Consider the following 9,110-nt stretch of genomic DNA (forward strand, 5'->3'; position numbering starts at 1 on the left):
TTCTGGAAATCAGTTTGGTGTTTTCTCAGAAAATTGGACATAATACTACTGGAAGATCCAGCAATACAACTCCTGGGCATATACCCAGAAAATGCTCCAACTTGTAGTAATGCTCCACTATGTTCATAGCAGCCTTATTTATAATAGCCAGAAGCTGGAAAGAACCCAGATGTCCCTCAACAGAGGAATGGATCCAAAAAATGTGGTACATTTACACAATGGAGTACTACTCAGCTATTAAAACCTGAATTTATGAAATTCTTAGACAAATGGATACATCTGGAGGATATCATCTTGAGTGAGGTAACGCAATCAAAAAAGAACACACATGATATGCACTCACTGATAAGTGGATATTAGCCAAAAGCTCAGAATACCCAAGATACAATTCACAATCCACATGAAAAGCCATGTTTTGATGCAGTCCCTTACACCAGCTGCTGCTCACTAAGGTTTTCATCCTTAAAGAATGACAGGCAAATGTTTACTTCATCGTGACGTGTGTAGTGTGATGTGAATCTATACAGTATTCATGGATGAGGATAAACAATGTCTATTCCAAAATTTTATGTTAAAATACTCAAAGTAATTTCACTTACTCTGGACATGGACATGTAAATCTGAAGAATATAAAAAGGATACTTAAGGAAATTTTAGGAGTTTTTTTTTCAGGTTCCTGAAAGGAATGGCTAACTAGGCATATAAATACAGGGTTTATTCATCACTGTTCAGAAATTATGCCAAGTGACCATGCAGGCCTATCCAGAATAGACTCCACCTTGGTTGTGTTTCAAGTTCTAGGTTTTGCTTAGGTCTCTGAATTATACTTGATAAGGAGTTTGTGAGATTACAGTGTTTTTCAGTCTTGTAAGAGAGGCTCATCCAAACTAACTGATCTCAAGAATTCAGCTTTTTACTAGCTCTAATGTGGGTTAATATTGGTGTATGAAAATTGTTTTTCAGTAGTAAATACTATATATGTACATTATACATGGTAAATATTCCCCCATTATCAGAGTACCTAGGAAGAATAATAATAGCATGGCTTTGTGCTATGATTGAAATCATAGTAGTGTAGTTCTATATACAACTTGAACACATTTAAAATTTTCAAACATTAGGCAACCTTTACTGATAAATTTTGTTTAGATGGAATGATCAGTTTGTCTTAGGGCAGTGGTTCTCAACCTAAAAGGTCCTGTGACCTTTTAATACAGTTCCTCATGTTATGGTGACCCCTGACCATGAAATTACTTTGATGCTACTTCATCACTATAATTTTACTACTGTTATGAATTATAATGTGAACACTTGATATGTAGGATATCTGATATGTGGCCCCTGTGAAAGCATCCACCAACCTCCAAGATGGTTGTGGCACACGGTTTGAGAACTACTAGTTTAGGGTAACCTCTTCTTTCCTTTTATAAATGCAAAATAAATATTTTATTCTAGAATGACCTTCCAGCTAAGTGATAGCAAAATGTATTTGTGAAACAGATATTATTATGTATTATGTATTATTATATAATCTTGTCTCTCCTGGAGCTCACTGTAATACCAGGGTACATTTAAACTTGTAGCAATACTCTAGTCTCTGCCTCTGAGTGCTGGAATTCCAGTTATGCAGTGACACATAGCTCAGACCAGCAACATTTAAAACTGCTTCTATGCCTCTTCTTACTTAGCTCATTCCATCATAGACAACCAGACTATGAATTATATAGTCATTCTATCAATTCTATTCCACTAGAGAACTCTAATACAGATTTTGTGCCCTGAGTGGTTCTAGAGCAACAAAAGTATAAGGACGAATGTTTTAAGCATTTGGAATAGGCTTTCCAATTTGACATCTACAGTTACTGCAGCCTCTCTAGTTACTGAAACCTCTCCTATAAGCTTACAGAGTACTGAAAGCATGTGTATGAAATACACTACAAACGTAGGGAGACAAATACATTTGTTTATCCTGATTTCTAAATTGTGAAATAAAATGGATTTTGTGAGTCTGTAAATAAAACTTTTGATAATTTGTGAAAAAAAAGAAAAATTATTATTTGCTGGTTGGTTGCTTGGCATCTCTGGATAAATTGATAAACGAAAAGCATTAGCTCCATGATAAAATTAACCAATTTACCAAGTATCTAAGAATATGGTAAAAGACAGCAATGAACTCAGTGGTAATTTGACTGGTTCCAGATGCATATTTACAGTGTACACATTTTTAAGTGTTCGCTGGAAGAGAATATTCTTCCCAGCAAATTTAGAGCTCAAGTTACAGAAGAGCAAACCAAAGCCCTCATTATAAGGTTGACCAAATTATAGCAAAAACTCAAGTGCCAGCCATGAAAGGTGACAATAGTTAAAGTACAGCAATTAAGGAAGGAATGGGATCCTGTAACTTGGGATGGAGACATATGTAAGGACCCTACTGAAGGAGCTCAGATTAACAAGGGTTTATTTCACATGAGGAAATAGTTTCTCCACCTTTGGAAGAAGATGTACTCTCAACCCCAACCCCTGAAATACTGCATTTTCTACCTGTGACTGAGGCAATTAATCCTTCAATATCAACTAAACCAGAAGAGATTTTCTCTGAAGAAACTTCCAGGAAAGGTGATTCAGATGTCTCTCAAGGCTCATCAATATTTGCCTCTGCCACTATTTAGTGACTCAAAAGCAGGATTGTATCCCTGAAGGAACTGCAGAAAGGAGCGCCACCATCAAGGGGTGGTGGTCCCCATCACATCCCACTTTATCAATTCTGTCTGGTCAGTGCAAAAACCAGATGAACCATGAAGAATGGTAGTTACAAATGGAGCAACACTGGAGTGGGCACTAGCTATTGGTTCACAATGAACACCTTTTTTTCCCCCCACAGCTTTTTATAGCCTACTGGCCTGGAACATAAGGCTCTTCAACATATCCAGGTTTATATGCAGGCTTCTTGACATTTGGGCCATGTGATCCAGAAGAAAGGATGGTACTGAAAGTGTCATTGGGGATAGGGAGATTGTTTGGAGCATCAGACAGAGACTTTTGTGATTTTGGAGCAAAGCTCTACCATAATCTTGAGAAAACTATTCTTTTGTTGACAGAAAATTCTTGGCCTGTTATTGAGCTTTTCCTTAGAGGAAACTGAAGTTTTGACATTGGACCTACAAGTTATCATGTGACTGTGCTGTCCATAATAAAGTGAGCATTATCTGATTCCCCAAGTCATAAAGTAGGACATGCATAGCAATAACCCATTATCAATGGGAAATATACATGAGCAAGTTCTGAAAACACATATACGTTTCATGGAGAAGTCTCCTAAGTACCTAGGGTTGCTACTCCCATTTTAATGCTGTCTGTTGCTAAGTGTGAAGCTCCTGAGATGAGCACTATGATTGGCTGACTGAGGAAGATAAGTCAAGGGCCTGGTTGACTCTTGGTACTGCCCATTATTCAGGCACCAAACAGAAATAGACAGTGGCAGGATTTCAAACTCTTTCTGGAGCAACCCTGAAATATGCAGGTAAAGAGGAATCTTCACAATGGACAGGATTTGGGCAGTAATATGGTCAAACAATTTGTGTGGAAGGAGAAATGGGTAAATGTATGATTTTTCATGGATTCATGGTCTGTAGCCATGGATTGGATAGATTTTCGTAGACTTTGAAGAAGCACTATTGGAAAATTGGTGAGAAAGAAATCCAGGTAAGAAGTACGTACACAGATCACTCCAATTGGTTGAAGTATGTGAATATTCTTATGTCCCATGTATATGCTCACCAGAGGGTTACATCAGCAGAGAAGGAGTTAAATAATTAGGATAACATGTCCCATTCTGTGCACAGTAAACATATTTCCCAGCCATTCATGTAACTGCACAGCGGGCCCATGAACAAAGTTGGTATGGTGGAAGAGATGATGATTATATATGGGCTAAGCAAAATGGGCATCCACTCACCAAGGCTGACATGGCTTCAGTAGCTTGCTGAGTACCAGATCTGAGAACAGCAGAGACTACCACTAAGGACCCAGATATGTCACAATTTGTCAGGGAGATTAGATAGTGACCTAGTGGCATGTTGACTATATTGGACCACTTTCTCTGTGGAAGGGACAATGCTTCATCCTTACTGGAGGAGATACTTTCTCTAGTTTTGGACTTGTCTTTCCTGCATATGATGCTTCTGCTGAAACCATCATCTGGGAACTTACAGAATATCGTATCCACCGTCATGATATTCCACTGAGTATTGCTTCTGACAGCAACTCATTTCCCAATCAGAGAAGACAGACACTGGGACTAGGATTATGGAATCCATTGATGACACAATGTACCCCACCACCCTGAATCAGCTGGCCTCATAAAAACATTGCAGCAGCCTGGAGGGCTTAGGAAGTGCTCTCCAGAGGCATATTATACTTTGAATCAACATTCAATATATGATATGGTTTCTCACATAGCCAGGAATGAAGGGTGAGAAAGGAATTCATCTCACCCTACTGACTCTAGGAAATTTTTGATTTCTGTTTCAATGACCTTAATTTCTACTGCTTAGAAGTTTTCCTTCCCGAGTAGGGAGAACTTCTTTCAGGAAACACAGAAATATTCCACTGAATGGGCAGCTCAGAAATCACCCTATCCATGTTGGGGTTCTGATGCCTTTAAGCCAACAGGCTAAGAAAGCAGTAACAGTGTTAGGGGAGTAATTGGTTCATATTACCAAGGGGAAATTAGATTGCTTCTCTGCCACATAGGTAAGAAAGATTATGTCTGGAGTGCAGGAGATCCTTTAGGGCATCTCTTGGTGCTAACATGTTCTAGTAAACTACAGGAGACCCTTCAGGAATAAAGTCATAGGTTACTCCTCCAGAAAAAGAGACAAAACCTACTGAAATGCTTCCTGATGGTAAAGGAAATACAGAATAAGTAGTAAGGGAGGGTGGTAATAAATACCAGCCAAGGCTACCTAACCAGTAGCAGAAATAGTATTTTCATATTTTATTAAGAATGTATTTGTACAGATAATTTCTTTATTTCTTTGACTTCTTTATTATGCAATGTATCCTCAATTAAAAGAATATTAGTGGTTATTTTATTTAAGTATGAGATACTAAAAGAATATTTTTCAAGGGACATTACCACCTATTCCAAGACTTATAGTCCATTTGAAGTTGTATAAGGTATAATTATATCATGTTAAACATAATTATGACCTGGTTAAATGTATATTTGTGATTGTATGTGAGATAGTTATAATGTATTAAGTATAAAGTGACTTCATTGTTGTTTTTATTTGGAAATTAAGATTCACATAAGTGTCAACTGGTTCCAAAACCAGGTAACAGAGTCAGAGACAGCCCCTGTTACAAGTCCTTCCCAAAGACCAAGCTACACAGCTATAACGTAAGTGCAGAGGGCCAAAGTCAGTCATATGCAGGCTCTATCGTTGGCAGTTCAGCCTCAGCGAAGTGCTCTGTGCCCAGTTGATTCTGTGACCCCTCTGGTTCCTACAATCCTTGCTTCCCCTCCACATTTATTCTGGATATTTTGAGATGAAAAGATACACCTTTAACATGTACCACACTATCTGTTGGCAGCTTGTATAAAGTGCATGGAAAAAAGCTGCTCCTTGCCTGCTTTCTCTCACTCTAGTTGGCAAGTTTACACCTTTGCTGACACTGGAGACTTCTTTAGGATTCCACAGTGTAATAAAGACCAGACAAGGCATTTGATATTACAAACTGAGCTACTACTGGATTCTTGAACCTTCTGTATGTAGACAGTCACTGTTGGACTAGATGAATTATGTATGCATATATATGTGCATATATACATGAACCACACACACACACGTGTGTGTGTTTATACACATATATATATGTATGTATATATATATATATGCATATAGATTCATTTTATCATGTTCCTCTAAAGAACCCTGACTAATACACAATCTAATGAAGTACTTGTCATACAAACTGATATTATGGAGGCCCAAATATGAAGTATAAATGATATGGAAGAACATGGACTGCCATTTGGACAGCTGTTGTATAGATTTGATTCTCCGAATAGATAACAAAATCATTACATGATTAGAAGAAGAGAATAAATAAGCAAAAGTCTTGAGATGTGAGATATTCTAAAATACCAATAACTCATGTGTATGTTAACCTGACAAAAGCATGTCTTCTAGAGATTAGAAGAATTGACTGAAGGAGAAAAGAGGTCATTTTATCAAGGAGCTTTTAGATTGAGAGACTTTAATCCATCTTTTAAGTAATGTATTTTCAGTCATTTTTCTTTTATCTTATTTATTAATTTAATAATAAATATCTGAGAGGAGATCAAAGGAAATAACAATAGTTCATGTTGTGTGTGTGTGCATTTCCCTTTAGACTCCTCTGACCAACAGTTCAATTCCAAAACAGTTTTCTCATAACTGATATTGAGCTTTTAGATAGTCTATGCCTCTGAAGGGAACATTATCAACTCAAATGGTGTAACTTCATTTAAATATGCATATGACAGTGTTGGCCTTTCCCAGGGAAGTCTATAGAATATGTTGTCCATAGTATATAAATAAAATAATAATAAATGAAAAAAGAGGCCACTAATTTGAAAGAAAGTGAGAAGAGGTGTATGGAAAGGTTTGGATAAATGAAAGGGAAAGGAGAAATGTAATTAAATTGAAAAATTTTAAGAAATTATACAGACACATACATGCATATATACTTTATATATACATTTATTTGTTATATATACATTTATATAATTTTAGAAAAATAGAAAAATAATGTGATTACCCTTGTCATTTTCAAATATTCACTGTGTTATTTATACTTCTTCACCATTAAAGAAAAAGATAACAGGTCTCAAATATCCTTGCTCCTTGCTTTGACCATGTTGAGGCAATGGGATGGGAACAGTTTATTGGCTGATGTAATAAAATTAACTGAATTTTAGAGATACATATAGATCAATATATACTGAGAAGAAAGAGTTGTGGTAAGTTAGTCAATGCTGATATGTGGGATCAATCTATGGTATTAAGCTACTTTTATGTTTCTTGCAGCTAACAAAAGAGAAATAATATGAATACAGATGGTGGAATTTAAAGTGAACAGTGAACATGCTGACTACTTTACAGTGTATTTGTAAGTACATTGATAATGCATTTTAAATTGATGTGGCTACATACTTTTAATGGAATAGGTATTATTTTGACGTGAAGTTTAACATTTATAAGTACCAAAATTATGTGAGTGTTCTGCTTATTAAATACAATCCATAATGAAACACCAATAGTATATTTTCCATAAATAAAAATGACAACATTTATATGAAACACTGGAAAGCTAAGACCATATTAAAACAAAAAGTTGCTGAACATAAACTTTCCTAGCATTAAAATATTTTTACTTGATAAAAATTACAGTAGCCGGCTTGCTTCCCAGAGGTGGTCGGAGGCAGCAGATCGAGGAGCCATCATGGCAGCAGCGTTCCGCAGAGGCTGCAGGGTCCTGAGAAGTGTTTCTCATTTTGAGTGTCGAACACAACACAGGAAAGCGGCTCTGAAGCAGGAGCCCGGATTAGGGTTTAGTTTTGAGTTGACCGAACAGCAGAAAGAGTTTCAAGCAACTGCCCGGAAGTTTGCCAGAGAGGAGATTATCCCTGTCGCCCCGGAATATGACAAAAGCGGGGAGAACCCATTCCCTCTCATCAAAAGAGCCTGGGAACTTGGCTTGATCAAAGCACACATTCCAGAAAGTTGCGGTGGTCTTGGTCTGGGAATGTCCGATGCTTGTTTAATTACCGAAGAGTTGGCGTATGGGTGTACAGGGGTGCCAACTGCTATTGAAGCAAACTCTTTGGGACAAATGCCTGTGATTCTTGCTGGAAATGATCAACAAAAAAAGAATTATTTGGGGAGGATGACGGAGCAGCCGATGATGTGTGCCTACTGTGTGACAGAGCCCTCCATGGGCTCTGATGTGGCGGGCATTAAGACCAAAGCCGAGAAGGGTGATGAATATGCTATCAATGGCCAGAAGATGTGGATAACCAACGAGGGGGTGGGGGAGGCCAACTGGTATTTCTTGTTGGCGCGTTCTAACCCAGATCCTAAAGTACCCGCTAGTAAAGCCTTTACCGGATTCATTGTAGAAGCCGACACCCTGGGAATACATATTGGAAAAAAGGAACTAAATATGGGCCAGCGATGCTCTGACACCAGAGGAATTGCATTCGAAGATGTCAGAGTGCCTAAGGAAAATGTGTTAATCGGTGAAGGAGCGGGTTTCAAGACCGCAATGGGTGCTTTTGACAGAGCCAGACCTACAGTCGCAGCTGGCACTGTCAGGCTAGCCCAGAGAGCTCTGGACAAAGCCAAAAAGTATGCCCTGGAAGACATTTGGAAAGCTGCTGGTGGAGCACCAAGGAGTTTCATTTTTGCTCGCAGAAATGGCGATGAAAGTTGAACTCGCTAAGCTCAGTTACCAGAGAGCAGCAGCCTGGGAGGTTGACTCTGGCCACCGGAACACTTACTATGCCTCGATTGCAAAGGCCTTTGCTGGAGATATTGCCAATCAGCTAGCTACTGATGCTGTGCAGATTTTCGGGGGCTATGGATTCAACACAGAGTACCCCGTGGAGAAGCTGATGAGAGACGCCAAGATCTATCAGATTTATGAAGGTACTACACAAATTCAGAGGCTTATTATAGTTCGTGAGCACATTGAAAAGTATAAAAATTAACAGAAATTACTATTGAACAATGCATCACCCTCATGTAACTAAGCTCCAAGCACTGTTGTTGCTTCAGGGGAAAAGAGCTTTACTGTTTTCCCAAGGAAATGAGATAAAAGACAAGTGTGTGGATCTGTACAGTGGATTCCCATGGCAGAGGTACCTCTCTTGAGTTCTATGTTGACCCTTTCTAGATAGGGTTGGCTTTTGGACAATGATTGGACCTTAGCCCCGAATTGTGTTAGTTTGCTCTTTGATCACTTAAAATGGCAAAACACCATGGACTTTTAATGTTCATTCAAGTGACAGGAAAGGTAGCTTGTCAAGGAAGAACTCATGATTCTAACATAAACACTGAAAAATG

The 9,110-nt window shown here is 38.2% G+C and overlaps 1 pseudogene across 1 annotated transcript; it reads left to right on the plus strand.

The window, feature by feature from the left end:
- The first annotated feature begins 7,458 nt into the window (after positions 1-7,458).
- LOC110300714 lies at positions 7,459-8,755 on the plus strand (annotated as a pseudogene). The gene has a single exon (XR_002378602.1). The product of XR_002378602.1 is annotated as a medium-chain specific acyl-CoA dehydrogenase, mitochondrial pseudogene (transcript).
- The last annotated feature ends 355 nt before the right edge of the window (positions 8,756-9,110 follow it).

This window comes from Mus caroli, chromosome 8 (genome assembly GCF_900094665.2).
Source record: "Mus caroli chromosome 8, CAROLI_EIJ_v1.1, whole genome shotgun sequence".
Classification (NCBI taxonomy): domain Eukaryota; kingdom Metazoa; phylum Chordata; class Mammalia; order Rodentia; family Muridae; genus Mus; species Mus caroli.